Below are 16,881 nucleotides of genomic sequence, written 5' to 3' on the forward strand. Positions count from 1 at the left end.
CAGACCAGCAAAGGATTTATCTGTCAGAGCCTGGGTTTAAATCTGATTCATTCAATTAGATTAAAAAGTGTTGAAAGTGTGTGTGTCAGAGAATTGTGTTAGTGGATTTATCGTCAGAGAATTGTGTGCCAATCCATCTTGTAGATTTTGAGATGTTTCGCAGGAGTGGAAAACTTTGACCTGTTGGTGAGATTTGGGGACAAGTCACATGTCAGGGGATCACCGAAAGCGCAATCCCCTGGCATTCAAACCATGTATGTCTGTAGCCAATTTGATGTCAAGCCGCCCAGTCAAGATATTTCAGTGTGGACCATTGTGGTGGGAGAACAGGCCGACGCTACATTTAAGCATGGCTAAAAACACCAAATAATTGATTGTTGACTCAGCTCAATCAAGGATGGTGCAGCCAGCTGTTTTCACAAGTGTCATAGTAAGCACAGATTATCTTTGGCATGCTCTCTACACTAACAATGTTAGTGCTAGAAGGGGCAGTACGATTAGTGGCAGCTCTGTCTCTCATTGGCATTTTCTTAGAAAATATGTGCCACTGTAAAACAGGTTCCAGCTGTTTTTAACAACTTTGCACCTGAATGCAGGATTGGCAGGTTAAACTCCTAAAGGAATAGTTCAGCTTTTTTTTTTTTTTTTTTTTTCATCCCTGTTAGGATTGCAGCTGATGACTATTTTCATTATCAGTTGATCGGAAGATTATTTTCACAAATAATGCATTAATCCTGTTACTGTATCCCTAATTGCACGGAACTGATTGGGATCATTCCCTTCCCTTTTCACAAATTAGCTTAATGTTGTATCATGTACTTAAGCACACACATACTCCCTCTCACACTCATACAGAGTGTTCAGTTTGTCTGCAGATTATATGGTTATCACGCAGTGCCCTGCCTGAAAAAATGTATTATTTGATAGAGCTTGGGGAAATGAGAGAAATGGAATCTCAGGAGCTGTTCTTGTTCCTCAGGCACTGCAACACGGAAGGAAGATAGCTTTCTTCATACTTTCCCTTTACTTTCCTCTTCTCTATCACCAAACAGGAAAAAAAACACTTTGTACATGTTTATTTGTATTTAGAAGGAATTGGTTATCATGAAATGACCCGGCTATAGAGATAGATATCCACTGTCAATGTGACAGCCTCCATTTACTTCTCATTGCACATTATAGTCATATGATGAGCTTTTCCTTCTGTTCTTGGCGGCTTCTTAAATACAGCTTCCATTGTTTTTGAATGTCCTCTGATTGGATGAAAACAAATTAACTCCAGATTTGTAGTCATTTCCATTCTTGCTCACTATTGATTGTCTTGTTTTAATTTCCACAGTCCTCCACACATTCCACACAAAAAAAGGTAGTGTAGTAGTCATTTTAATTGATTCCTATTCCAACTATGTCAGAATTTATCACACCATATACAGTATTTTACAATGCAGATATTACACATGTGTTTGATCCATTAAGGCTCAAGTCTCTAGGGATGTTTGAGGTTTGGAATTTTTCCAAGTCTGATCTAAACATAGAGTTCTACTTTAGGCTGGAGCTTCATTCCAGTCATTTCCGGGTAATTAGGCTATTTCTCTGTAGCTATGTTTCCCAGCAGAATGCTAACTCTTGAGTTCATATGACAACTGCTTTTTAGCGATGCTTGCTTCAAAGCTACAGGATGGAAATGTTCATCAGTTTGTTAGTCAGAAGTTTGGCCTGTAAAACAATTTTTGTATACAAATGTCTGTGATTTCAGAAATCAGAAAGAAATCAGCCTCATGTGACCATGCACATAGAGGAGTGGTCCCATGACTTTGCATCCAACACCATCACTCAGGTCAAAATTTTAACTGGTCCAATTCTTAGAGACCAGATACCTGAACTGAATGACCTTAACATCAGCCGCAACTGTACTTTGTGTTTAGTGCTTTGTGTTCAGCATACATAGTCACATTCTAGCATTGGCATTATATTTTTATATATATATATATATATATATATATATATATATATATATATATATATATATATATATATATATATATATATATATATATATATATATATATATATATATATATATATATATATATATATATATATATATATATATATATATATATATATATATATATAAGGCACAAGTATGCATCATTAGAACTGCTCAAAGATGAGGTTTGAAAAAACCTTGCTGATGTCAAAATTGAGCAAGATGATGTCCAACAATTTCTGTGACTTTCCAACAAACAACTTTTCACATGCACAGTACTAGGGCAACACTACCTTGTAGAAGAGACTGAAAATGTGTGCCCCTGTTTTTAAATGATTATCATGTTCCCCCCTTCTCTTGGATGTAGCTATTGCTACAAGGTTAGTGGGGATACTTTTATTTGTTTTGCTTTGTTTTTTTAATCAGGTTGGTGTCAGATTGGTTTGCTATTGGACAATAAGCAAGTTCAGGTATTGGAATTGACAATGGGAAGGAAAAACCTCTACCCTTTGTATTCTGACGTTAGCAATTAGCTCAAAACACTTCTGCGCCAGTATACCACCTTAGAGAAATGTTATAATGGCTACAAACTTTAAGTCCTGTTTAACTCTTTCAAATATATATATTTTTTTACAGATCTGAGTCTGTGAGGTCTGAAAGGCAGAAGTTGTCCTGTGAGCCCTGGAAGAAGACGCGTAAGGTTGGTATAAAAAAATATTTTTATAGTATAGAAAGATTTGTTTAAAAGGTTAAGTTTACGCCATTAGGTATCTTATTTTTCCACCCAGATCCCCGATCTGCCTCTACATCTGCTAAGTTTATGGCTGTTATATTTATATTTGTCAATCTGTGTGTCATAAATTATTCTTATATTAAGAACTTTTGATCTTAAATGCTTCATCCGCCTCCCTTTTATCTGTGACAGAGGTTGGTGTATAATGTCTAGTCTAAACAGTTTAATGCTGGGTGGTCAGGCTGCAGCCTGCACAATTCCTGTTGTTTTTGGTCAGTGTTGTTTCCCATGACTCTGAGATGAGCCAGAGGAAGCCCAATGTGATTTCCACACAGTTCCCAGGCCCCCAGATCCCTCACACACACCGACTGTTACACACAGTCATACATACACACTCACTGATAAATAGGGGACAAATATGTGTGTGTGTGCCTGTGTGTCAGTGTGTGTTAGTAACATTAAAAGAGATAAATTGTCCTTTGCTCTTTGATGCACACAAGCTCTGTGTAAATTGTCAGCCATAAACACACCCACAATACAGACCCGAGGGCCTCACAGAAGGGGACAGCTGCAGCTTGTCCAGTAAAGAGGCCCACTGCATAAAACAAGAGTTGTCTGCAACTCTGCCTCACGCACTCACTCTTCAGGTCACTTGCTGACATTGAAACCGCTGCACTTGCTTAAAATGATGTTCACTTAGAAATAAAGGAAATTTAACTACTTCTGAAACCATGTAAGAAGAGCGATAATTACATTATTTTTTTTTTTAATCTTTGTTTGCCTTTAGCCTGATATCAGTGAAGGTGATGGCAATTGTTTATGGACAGAGTATGCATGTAAAACGTTCAGTTTACGATTGTGATGAATATGATGTTCAAACTGATCAAGTGTATTGAAGTCTAGATTTACAAGTTCATAGATAGATCTGAACAACTGTAATTAAAGGAGTAACCTGACATTCTCTAAAATAGCATTTTGGCTGTCTCTCCAAAGGTTTGATACCATTCTCATGCTAAAGGCTAAATAAAAATCTAGAGCCAACAAGTAGCTCGTTTAATGTAACATGAAGACAGGAAACAGGTGAGAAACTGTAAGCGTTGTTCATTGTAAAAGTAGAAAAATCTGCTAAGAACCTTTTTATAGCTCATTATTTTACATGTTGTAAATCAACAATTGTATTTTTTCAGTTTAATTGAATGTGATTAGTTAATTCTGAACACAGCCACATCCCTAGTTATAAGAGGGGGTGCACACTTATGCAACCACACAGTTGATGATGGGACAGATGGTTGTGAAACAGCAGGCAGAGGCACCAGCAGTCAGGGTCCTGGCACATCTGGCTCTTAACGGGAATGGGAGATGACATTCGGATTGGTTGAATATATGTTCTGCGTAAAACACCCCCATGACTAATTCAGAATTAAAACACAACCCCTTATTTTGCACCCAGATTATCCACCGATTCAGTAGCAAAATGGACCTGGACTTGCCCTAAATGCACTTGCTCCTTGCACTTTGAACCATGTGCTATATAAGGCCCCTGGTGTCACTGTGACTACAGGGTCAAGAATTTGTTTCAGCATGTGACGCTATAAAACAAAATATGTTGTTAGTACATCCAGTTTTTTTGGACTGCTTATGCAGGCTGTATAGAAGTAGTAGCAGTGTTTCACCGAAGCTTATCATTAAGTGTATACATTTTTACTAAACAGACAAAAGATTGTTATGAATTTTCTCACACAACTCTCAACAACAAGGTACCAAAATATTAAACTGTTCTGTGAAGAAATGGAATGGTCCCATTAATTGAACCAATATCTTCTGGATGAGCCACAGAGAAAGTTTTGAAGAGGTTTGAAGTTTGTTAGTTTTTGTTCATTAATCAGCCAGTCATAGCACTGTGGTGGAGATGCTGCACCTGTAAAGCTTATCTTTTTAGATAATCTTGCCTCAGTTTTCTCAACACTATTTATACTTTACTATCTATTTTTTTATTATTAACTTTGTATATTTCATGTTAGATGTGGATTCTGTGGCCTTGTTGTTTTGCAGAGCCTCTAGACCTTGGCCTGAAGTCAAGCTTGACTTGACAAAAGTTATGTTTGGTAGGATTACCTCACCCTCTCTGACAGCCTTTCACTTTTAGCAGTGGTTCACAGAGGTTCAAGCAGCTGCTTTTATTTTTGGTTTTAACGAGTTGCTTTGGTAAAGTTGGTTGAGAAAATGCTGTTGACACTGAACAAAATGTTTGGCACATTCCCGCTATTCTTCCTTGAAAAATGACCTCACAATTAAGGGATCATCAAAATTGTTGCAAATTAGTTTTCTATCAGTCAGCTTCTAATCACTCCAACTCTTTCAGCCGCTAAAGTAATTATCACTCCAATCATACAGTTTGCACAGTCTTATCAGTTGTGAATAGAAAAACACTGTCAGCCAGTGGAAATTACATTTTTGTATTAATGTAACAAGTGGAAAACTGACTCGCAGGAAGAGATTTGCCAATCAATGCCGTGGCTGCTGCTGTGAGCTTACGCCGTGAATAAAGTTGTGTCTGACATTTGATAGGCAAGCTGTGTCTATTGCTCCCCTCCATGCCAGTAGAGTCATCAATATGCAGAGACAACAGCTCTATTTCTGCATGAATATTATTGATGCATATGTGGGAGTGTGTGAGTGTGTGCTGGGTCTGTATATATGTGATTTGTGTGTGTGTGTGTGTGTGTGAGAGTGTGTGTCAGTAATAGTGCGCATGGAACCAGAGCGTGACTCATAAGGGAGGTGGTGATGTGTCTTTTTCCTGCTCCCGATTCCCAACCTACTGCTCTCCGATAAGATAAAACTGAAACTGTGGGCTCTGGTTAATCCTCTCTCTGCAGCCAGCCTGCTGTCTGCCATGAAGAACAATAGATGTGACAGGCTGGTCATCCATCTTTTCTTCTGGCTTCTGTTTATAGCTACTGAATCACCAAGGATGGAGTGGGTTGCAATGCTGTTGAGTAATTCTGTACTTTGCATTGTATAACAAACCTTTTCCCTCCCAAGTTCCTGTTTCAGCCCACCTCCCCAGCTGTAAATTGGATTAAATAATAATACTCACCACTCTGGATTATAAGAAAATATAGACACATCAGAGGTTGAGTAATACACAGTGTTATGTTATTATGTCTACCAAGAGAGATGAGAGTTCTCTCATAATGATGCTTAGTGAATCCAGAGGAGAAAGTGGTTATTGTGGCTATGGCTCAGGAGTAGAGCCAGTTTACTTACCTCTAGTTCTCTGTAGAGTACATGTCGTACCTGACACTGATGTTTCTTTATTCATCATATTAACTAAATTCACCATTTCCTCAGTTCCTTTGCCTGTTCTGCATGAACTACAGTCATTTTGTCATAGTCAGCAGTCACTGGGTCTATGTGGTCGGACAATCCACCACTTCGGTTCAAAGTGAAAGTCTCAACATGTACCAACATGCATGGTTCCTTGACGATAAATCTTTCCTGTTATTTCCACTTGCAAGACCATGATATACATTTTAACCAGCCACAATGGCGGCTTTCACCTTGTGAATCTGTGTGTTTGTCCAAAATTAAGACTGAGTTCAAACATGGGCATGTTTCAAACAAGATGGCAAGAATTATGAATATGACCCAAACCATTTTTTTTTTGTCACGGGCCCACATTTGTGGTCCTGGAAACACCTACTGTGAGGGGAACTACCACAGAATCAGTGTTGCTACTGACCATGCAAGATGCAGTCACAAAACTTTACAGGTGTGCAGTTGAGATACAAATGAAAGCCAAGTTAAAGATGTGCTTGGTCTCATGTAAAATGTGTATGTAGTAATGAGTGCTTCAGAAGAAGAAACTGTTGCTCAGGCTGCAGCATTGTCCCCGTCGCAAGACGGTCTGTAGTTGGTTATGAGTGAAATATCTTGACAGCTATTGGGTGGATTGAATTTGGTACATACAGTCATGCTCCCTTCTGGATGAATTGTAAGATCAAGTTGAAAGCCAACAGTAAGAACATGCGTGTTGTCACTGTGAGCACTTTACTGTGGTTATATTATCCATTAGTCGCCAACTTTAGTTATTAAATAATGTTATTTCTTTAATCTTCTTTGCTGATGAAGTGTATTTTTCCGGTGAGGGTTACGGTGGAAGCTTTACTAATATACTATATTAGATACAGGATAGTTGACTTGGCACGATGAGTCATGGGCCTGAGTGCTGTGTTGACGCATTTTCAATTAATTGGATTTCTTTCCCAGCTCAAATAAAGATTAGATCCGTCATTTCCTCCATTGCACAATCACATTTTTAATACCAAAATACCTTTTTATAATGGTACATTTTGCCTTTTTCCCTGGCATCAACTGCCAGAATGCCTCAGCTAATCACTTGACAGCCCAGAAAGCTTTCCTACAAAATGTTGCAGTAATTTGAGCATAAAAACTGTCCAGAGCGCTGATAACTTGGAATTATTTCTTGTACATAACAGATTGTCTAGGCAGGAAAATAAAACATGGGTGACGGAAAACAAGTAAGAGGCGAGAGATGGAGGAGGATAGCGGGCAACTACAGTTTGTCTCGCTGTGAACTCAAACTTATTTTTTTATTGGTTGGCATCACCGTAATTAAGTTCAATATTGCCAAAGCAAGTTGTGTAAGCTTATACAGTGTTTGTGTGCCATTTCAGAACGAACAAAAACAAAAAGTGGTGGGCAGAAAAAGACAAAGAAAGCAAGTGCAACAAATTGGATGATATTTGAGTTTGGGAGCATTAATTTTTCACCTCCTCTCTCCTGGAGAGAGAAGGCTTTTCTTCTTCTCTTCCCTCATTCAGGTGGTAATACATTATTTCACTGTACTATCACAGATCATGTATCCATTATTGTTCAGTCCTGTAAATATCTATGTTCAGGAAGATTTATTTCTTCTGTGTGCAAACCTCACTTTGTATGATCTCTGTAGTAAAGATTCTGTTCCTAGATTTTATAAGAAAGGATTGGATTTGTGAGATTTTTGAGGAAGGTCTCCTTTGTATTACTTGAAAATATTCTACATTTACACACTGTAATCAGGGTAGTACCATCTTAAATGAAAGTTATGTAATTAACCTACCAATGATTTCATGAAAATGACAACCGTCAATGATTTTTCTTCCTCTTACTAATGTTTGCCCAATCAATTGACAAATGGTAATATTTTATTTAATTTGCTATTTTTGTCTTATATTGATTTACATTATTACCTCTTTTATAACACAACCACATAGATCTCTAAAATGCTTTAACCATTTGTTTCAGCAAGCAGTGTGGATTAGCCTGTTCAGCGAGGTGCACCAGCACACCCACCTCAAGTACTGAAGTTACATAACACACAAGGACAATTGTTTCAGAACAATCCTGTCTACTCATGTCAGAGACTTGTGAATTATACTACTACACTGATGTACATGTATAGTTATGAGAACAGCTGCTGTTTGTAAGAGCCACTCTGACTGCAGCTGTTGAAGGATAAATTAATGTTTGTTGTCAAAAGTAGTCTCTCTGAGTGGACTGTTATTCAGTGCAGCTTCTTCGGACCAGGTTTCCTACAATATGTGATTTCATGCATGGCTGCAAATTTACATGTCTGTTGGTGGTGGGGGGGCGGCGGGGGTGAAGGCGGATGTCCTTTTCCCTGTCCGTCCCTCCTCTCAGGACAGTGCATTGTTACAGTATATTCATAACCATATGGTGTGTGGGAGATGAATTCAGTTCCCTGTCTGCCAGCCAGGTTTCTGCTGATTCCTGTATGTGTTGTAATTGGCAGTTACATAGAGAAGCGACGCTTGTAACTGTGCAACACCACAGTCTCAGCGTCATTGCAGTCACCATGTGCTGTGTCGACAGAAGTGCTGTTCCTTTTGAGGGTAGAGCAACAGTGCATCAGATACCTGCATCTGCACTTGTTGATCATCATCCCAGAAAAAAAGGACAGACAGTGAAGTTGGTGTGGACTGGGAAAATAAATGCTAACTCTACTAACTGTCTGAAATGTTGCTTTACAGTGTTGCTTTACAATGGGGGTCATAATGGCAAATCTGCAATGGGTCCTGTTTCAGCTGTTTTGTTTTGTTTTTTTTAATCTTTGCAGTTTTGAATACAATAAACCTGGAGATGATGATGTCCTGGCAATAGAAACTTGTTTCCAGTGACAGCACAACAGCACTGACTGTAACTTGTCAGTGTCCACATATGCCATCATAAACTGACAAAAGTCCAGACTGTTAGAAAACATCATAGTTCTGCTGCCAGAAGAGTTTTTCACTCTGAGAATTAGATCAACAGAACTGTAGAACATATATGTATGGACATGATAGAAAGATATAATTAATCTTTGATGAGTATAGTTTCCATCACTGCTGTTTCCTCTGGAGAGTATCCTCTGTACTGTCTTGTTTATGACTACAGATTTTAGTTTTGCTGCTTAGATGAGTCATGATGTTTGCTATACTGACATTACTATGTGCATGGAAAGGGAAAGGAAACATTTAAATGATGTAAAGTAGCCTCTCAAACCATTAAAGCACAATGTACATGCATTGTGAACCTGCCTATGAAAGTGTATCTTAGTATATGAAAACTGAGCCCTCTATATAGCAGGTAAAATGCCAGCAAAGCTCCTGATCGCACTTTATTTTGAGACCGATGTGATGGTGGAGGAGATTGAATCCAGGTAACACGTCAACAACACGCAAAGTCACACACACTTCTTGGGATTGTATTTCTGCTGCACATGGTTCATAAAGCTGATTGTAAATGAATGCACCTGATTCTAATGAATGGATCGTTATCAGGCTTCAGTACAGCTTGATGACAAGCTTATCAATGACTCGGGTATGTTGAAACAGGGAACATCTTAAACATGCAGGCAGGGGGCCCCCAGGAACAGCGTTGAAAAACACTTGATAGTTACTTGACAAAGCATTTACTAATGCCAATGGTTATAATTAAAGAAAACAAAAAAAGGGAGACTGAATTGGAATGAACTGACACCACACAAACAGCACATAATAGGACTGAATTATTTGAAGGCCAACACCACAGACGTAGGTCAGTGTAGCAGAAAATATGCCTGATTTGACGAGTAACTACACTTAGCCTGATTCTGGCAGTTCTGATGTAATTCACCCCCAGATGTCAGAGAGCATCTGCGGTGCTCCCAGGGGTTATAAAGTATATGGACGGATACAGGCCATATCAGGGTTAGTGACAGTTACTCACTGTACAGGTTGGTGTAGGTATTGTATCCAAACTGTATAGAAAGTCAGAATTTTGAGATGATTGTTATGGAAATTGTTCAAAACAGTTTCATCCTACAGCAAATACTTTATTTGTGGGTGTGCACATGCCCGTCAAAAGTTTTGCCCCCTCCCCCCGGCAGATGATTATCTAATCTATAATCTGTTGTTATCTAATACCTCTAGTTTATATGCTGAGATATAACATGACAGCTCTCTGACACAGGTCCAACCTTCAGGTTTAACATCTCACCACTCAATAACTTTCACTCTTCTGACTCACTTTTCACTTTATCTCTCAGTGTAGCTTGCTTTGTTTCTGTAGGCGTCTATTGTTTCATAGCTTAACTTTTTTTCCTTCCCTCAGTTTATTCTAGAAACTTGCAGCAGACAATGATGGAGTTATTCAGGGTGGAGTTTCTAACAGTGACACACTGTGAGTAGTGTTTCCTTTTCCAAAGGAACAACTTCTAAAGGGTTTGCCTTGGAAAGAGACAGGTTTTTTTTTCTTCCTCCCATGCTGTTGTTTCCTGAATCTTTAAGAGGAAGGAATTCCCTCTAGTGCTGGTTACCCACCCTACATCCTAACACACTCACATGCACACACGCGCACACACACACACACACACACACACACACACACACACACACACACACACACACACTCAGGGCCCTATTTAGATGTTCTATAGAGCTTGGTCTACAGTGCACAGCGCTATTGTGTTTAGGGCATGTCCAAGTCCATTTTACTAGTTTAAAGGCGGGTAATATGTGCATAAAGTGAGGCGCACTGTGCAAAGGGGTTGTATTTAGACTCTGATTTAGTCATGGTTGTGTTTTGGGGCAGAACATGAATTAAACCAATCCAAGTGTCGACTCCCATTCCCTTTAAGAGCCCGGTCCACCAGGGCCTGGCAGATATTTAACAGTGGCACTTGTCTTCGCTGAGGGACGGGGATGTGGACCTCAGCTGCAGGACGCTCCTATTGCGCATCCCTGTGTGCTTGCAGATCTCAGTCCTTGGATCAGGCTGGACAGGTCATTAAGAGTATCATCCTGATCAATAATGGGTGGGATGAGAGGGTTGAAATATGAAATATAACATAACCTGCATCGATCCTCCAGCAGCAGGACAGATTCATATAGTAAAATAGTTTGGAGTGAAGCAGCTTTCCTGATTAACTCTGAGATCCTGTGTAAACATCTTATCACAGAAGCTAAAAGTTTAATCATGTTTCCATTGGAGGGTTTATAACCATAGCTGGTTTTGCTTATGTGCTCTGCATGCATTAAAGTGAATAACATAAATTAGTATGAACAACTCAGCATATTGAACAGTGCGTCACCCAAGCTTATTTGCATTCGCCTTAAAGGCATGGTTCCCTTTAAGGTGAAAGCACTGACTTTAAGGTACTTATCTCTAGTCAGTGTATTACCTGCAGTAGATACCAGTAAGCTCTCCCCATGTGTGGAGAAGCAGTGTGTAGCAGAGCGTTGTAATTGCTGCAAAATACCAGAGCTGTTCAAAATATTATGTACACCTAAACTAAAAAATATTTTTTTAGCTGGACCTTCTTTTAGATTGCTAAACTACATCTTGTTGTCGGCACCATTTACAGCAGTACAATGCTCTGCTTCCCTGCCGGTGCTAAGCACCACTTGTCCACACGGGGGGAGAGCTGACAGTCATCTACTACAGGTAACACGCTGACTAGATTTAGCTACTTCATACAACTCCACATCAAAAGACCCAACTATCACCTTAGGGCTTCACTGGTCAGCCCGCTAATCCAGGAGTCTAAATAATCAATCTCTGACCAGTTAAGCGACCTGACAGTCATACGCTCATTTCAGTTTCTTTTGTCATTTGATTTTCATCTGATGACTTCAACTCTCTTCTCTATTCTGCACCAGGATATAAACAGTCAAATTTACCCTAGCTGCAGGCTTTATTAGATTACTTTTCTCTGCACTATGTTGAATCTCCCCATGTGGCATTTCATCTTGTCTCTTCGTCCATGTGCCTCTCACTCAACCATACATACCCTTAGTCACAGTGGTCCAGTGGGGGCTGGTTTTCTCTTGGCTGACCTCGCCCCACTCTCCACGCTACCCCACCCTAATCTGGGCCCCACTGCGCTCCATTCAACAGGCGAGCAGATGCTATTCAGATGAATGCAATAAGCCCAAAGCTGTTCATACTCACAGCTTGAGTGAGTGGAGGATGGGGTAAGGAGTTGGTTGGCCCAGAAATACTTTCTCTTCCCACACTGCACACCCTCAGTCTTTGTCTGGTACTCAAGCTTTGCCCCAGATAAACTTGACACAATGCACATCACATGTTGGAACTGGAGTTTTGATGAACTTTTGGCATTCACATCATTCATACTTTCAGGAATATTAAGGATTTTACAGACATTTATCCCCATTTAATTAAATGCTGAAAACTGAAGTACTAATTCGTGCTTTCAGCTAGAAACTGCATTCAGACTTTGAAATGTTCCACATCTTGTCTATGTGTTAGGTTTGATTTATCTTTCAAATGCCATCAAAACTTTTCAAAGTATTCTCATACCCCTTTTCTACTGGTCAAAAATCCCACTTAAAGACAATTAGATCAGACTTTTTTGTGCAGAGGGAATGTGTAAACTCCGCATTTTACACCTGTATCAAGCCTCAGCTAAAATCTTTAAAAAAACTCAGCTATCTCAAAGTTGCCACAACCAACATAGTTACCATCACATGGCAAGCTTTGACAGACAGGGACACAATGCCCACACACATACACAAATACACACATTTTCCCACTTGCTAACCATTGAAACTGTATGTAAATAGTATTTCCTCATTCATTCTTAAAGCCTGAAACACCATTTAGATATTAATATTGATGCATTTAACTTTTCAGTTTCATTCATACTAACTGACTGGCAGCTTTTCAACAGCTACATCTTTAACACAATATTGGTAATATTACAATTCCAATGTAATTTTTACAGCCAGTGTTTGGCATCAGCTTTTTAACAGCTACGATTCACAACTGGAAGTTCTTCAGAACTTGCCTTTACCAGTTGGATAATGTTGTCTTGCTGCATGAAACATTTCTGACAGGCCTCCAGGTGATCTGATGTGGAACCCCGTCATATACAGAACATGATGTAGGTTGCCTTGTTGTGCACAAATGTTGTAGTAATGGAAAGAAAATGGATCGCACAGTTTTCTAAGGTAGACCTTAACCATCAGCGTTGAACCCAGAGAGCCTGATACAGAACAAAGGTAACACAATCTGCCAGTGCCTCTGAAGCTTACTAATTAACATGTTACATCATGTTTGTTTAATCTGTACTGAAGCTGCAGAGTAAAAACCTGGTTCCTCCTATAACATATTAATTAGTCAGCTTTAGGGGTGCTGATGGGTGGATTTAGTTTCTTTTGGAAAGAGCTCGTTTCATAACATCTTAGAAGCTGCTGACTGTAGCTTTATATTGCACTCACACACGAGAACTGTGTCAGTCTTCTTTTTAAGCAAGAGAGCAAAGAGGTGTGTTTCCCACAATGTCAAACTGTAACTTTGATTTTGTTTTGAATAATCTGCTAGTTTTTAGCATCTTTCTGTCAAACACTATGACCTGGAGGAGTCACACTGGACGAGTCATGTGCGTCATTAGCTGTGACAGTGGCAACAATACGTCTCTAACCTCTTCTCTGCTAATGAGACATTTAGTTGTAATCACATGCATATCTCAACATTTGATTGACACCATTGTTGGTTACCCTGTTATTGTGGATTATTGGCTGTTAATCACAGTGTTATACTTAAAATCTGATCTCTTTGTGGAGGTGCTCTTCTTCAGCCTGTCTCACAGCATTATTATATAAGTTAAATAAAAACACAGTTGAAACTGAAGCAACCGTATTCCCCACTTCCCTAAAGTAATGACATTTTCTTTTCTTCTCGCTATTTCTTTGTACAGATATAGTTCTTTTATTAGTCATGTGTTGAATTAGTCATCTGAGGCCAAATGAAATGAGGATTCTTGGCCATCTCAGAGTGACAACACAGAGGGAAGGTCTATTTCTAATAACTAAAGTTGCTAGTTGTACCTCTTTCATCTTTATAACAAAATTATGGCAAACATATGGATTTTATTTTTTTTTTTTTAACAAAAACCCCTAACCCTCCTATTGAACTGAGAAAGGTCTTAAAGACACAATAAAAACCACTTCCTCTATACATCAGTGTCCCTCAAAAAGGTCATACAATGTAGGAAAAACAAACTTTGCGTAAAGAGCAGAACATGTTACTTAATTCAGTTCGAGGAGTTTAAGCACAAGTTCAAAAATTGCAGTTTAGCTGGTATGCATTCCTTTTGCCTGCATCTGTTTTTGAGAACTAGGGGTACAAAAAAACCCACAAAACATAGGAAACTGGATCCACTTTGTACCACTTCCTAACTCCATTTCGTCTTTTCTGTCTTTAGCTCCTTCACTCTGTTAACCTTCTCTAGATCCGGCTGTCTGTAAGGCACTGAACTCCTCCTTAACGAGCCTCTCTGTATGTCAGAATGTGCGTGTGCATGTGTGTGTCAGATGACCTATTGAAATCATTGCGGTGCAGTGTGCCTGTTACCACAGCAACACAGGCTTCTCCGTCTTGCGCTCTCTCTCTCTCTCTCTCTCTCTCTCTCTGTCTCTCTCTCTCACTCCCTCTTGTCTCCCCTCCCCTTTCATTTCCCCTCCACACCAGAGAGAGGTCATGTGACCACGCTGACGTCAAGCCGGAGAGGCAGGCAGGCAGGCAGAGGAATGAATTAGTTTGTGGGCTTTTAACAAACCTCCTGCTCAGACGACGAGTCTCTGGGAGTCAGTCACCGTTAGCTGTCTCAGTCACTCAGACACCCAGTCCGTCTTCTCCTTCTCTACCCTCTGCTGTTCTCCACCCCCCCCCCCTCTCTCTCTCTCTCTCTCTTGCTCCCATCTTTGCTTCTGTCTGGTGCTATTCTTTATTCTCGCCTGTTGCTTCCTCTTCTGCCGTTACTCCTGCTGCTGCTGCTGCTGCTGCTGCTTCCACAAACTTAGCCTAGAAAGAAATTGCCGGGTGATGGGCTGCTGAACGGCTTGTACATTGCTACAAAGTGAGGTAAGCTTCCTGTGTTTTCTCTTTGTGTGTGCATTGTGTCATTTAGTAGCTAGTGGTTGCTTCCAGAGGGGTGTGCAACAAGTTACAGCTGGATACAGGAAAGCTCCCAGTTCAGGAGTTTGAGTTGCATACTTGTGCAGGAGGGAAGTTGTCTTTTAGATGAAATCCCTGACAGAGAGTGAACCTATCAACCTTTTAGTTGTTTCGCTAAATTCAGAGCTAATTTAGAGTCAGAGTAAATGCAGCGTGAGGTTTTTGAGGGAGATCCCTGATCAGGGTGTGAGACTAGTTGCTTTCTTTCTCAGCAAACACAGCCAGATCTGTTTCACCCCCCGCAGGAAGTGAGTGCATGTGAAAAATGAAAAAGAGAGTGTAGTAGTTACAGGTTGTCTCGCGTGTTGTGTAGCTGGAAGTGATGGGCAGCTCCACAAGGCTTATTTTCTCCCAAAGCGTTGCTAATGTTAGAGGCAGTAGTGTGGGCTGGAACTGCTGGCTCTGTCTGCGAGAGAGCCAGAGGCAGGGAGGGGGCAGAGCAGCTGCCACCTGCCCCCCTCTGTGGGGATGGGAGAGCCTCAGAGGTATGCGCTGCAGAAATGTAGCGCTCCTCATCTCAAGGTCAGCTGTAATATTGTCTTCAATAATGGGGTGAGATAAGGTTGTTTTGTTTTTTTTTGTTTTTGTTTTTTTGCAAAGAAGTTTCAGTTTTTCATAAATTGCCTTTACAAGTGTCTGACTTGAGAACTCCCCACACACACACACACACACACACACACACTGTCACCCTGCACACACACACACACACACACACACACACACACACACACACACACACACACACACACACCCGCCTCCCTGTGTGCTTCAAACAATAGCATACCAGCCCACATTTAGCCCAAATAGGGTGGAAAGAAAGGGAAATGTGCATAACAAGTGGTTTTTCTCTCTCTATGTCTCTAGAACTCATCTACTGTGAGACTTCATCTCTTCCTCTCATTCCACCCCCTAGCTGTACCTCTCTCCTCTAACTTAATGAAGTGGAGACCAGCCAAGAGCATGTAGCAGGTCTTTGTCACTGTCTAAAGTGTCCTAATCGCAGATATCTACTGACTCCATCCAATTAAATGCTCAGCAGTGTGCAGAAGATTAAGATGCAAATTAGCATTTGCTGCCTTTATTAGATTGGATTTACAGTTTGTGTTTTCGGAGAAAGGTTGTGGTAACATAGTATTTCATATAGCCTATTGGAATACAAATATATATATATATTTTTTGTATCAATGAAAAACATTTAGGTAGGTAAAGGTCAGTAAAATACTGAGTACACTTTAAGGAGGAGGATGTTCAGTCTATGTGAAAATAAAATGACTCAATGGTCTGTGCAAGCTACAGGTTGAATCATAAATGAGTCTTCCTCTAGTTTATATTGTCTGTGTAAAGCTGTTCCAAATGTCCTGCAAGCCACAAGGTACATTCACAAGTGTCTTCCTGTTGTGAAACGAGCTGCATGAAAACCACAAGAGGCCATTTTGAGTAAAGAGACAGAAAAGTAATGTGATGCCTGTCTACATGTCTGTCATACAAAATGATACTTTAGCTCACAAGCATTCTGTTTACTTATTGTGTTTGCGTATTACATGTGTTGCAAGCTGGGCATTTACCCTGAAGAAAGAGCCACTGGCTCACATACCTCTAGCATTCAGCCAGTAGTGTTATCTGACATCCTGCAGCG

The 16,881-nt window shown here is 40.1% G+C and overlaps 1 protein-coding gene across 2 annotated transcripts in view; it reads left to right on the plus strand.

The window, feature by feature from the left end:
* The window catches only part of LOC119006250 (neurocalcin-delta A), a 74,050-nt gene that overhangs the window by 15,839 nt on the left and 41,330 nt on the right, over positions 1-16,881 (plus strand). Inside the window, exon 3 of one of the 2 annotated variants that reach the window (XM_037074757.1) lies at positions 2,627-2,690. The gene's annotated coding sequence lies outside the window, so the exon portion shown is untranslated. Of the gene's footprint in view, positions 1-2,626; positions 2,691-14,803; positions 15,153-16,881 lie in introns of those variants that run through there. The other variant, XM_037074758.1, reaches the window with a different exon arrangement.

The sequence above is a fragment of the Acanthopagrus latus genome, chromosome 17 (assembly GCF_904848185.1).
Source record: "Acanthopagrus latus isolate v.2019 chromosome 17, fAcaLat1.1, whole genome shotgun sequence".
Taxonomy (NCBI): domain Eukaryota; kingdom Metazoa; phylum Chordata; class Actinopteri; order Spariformes; family Sparidae; genus Acanthopagrus; species Acanthopagrus latus.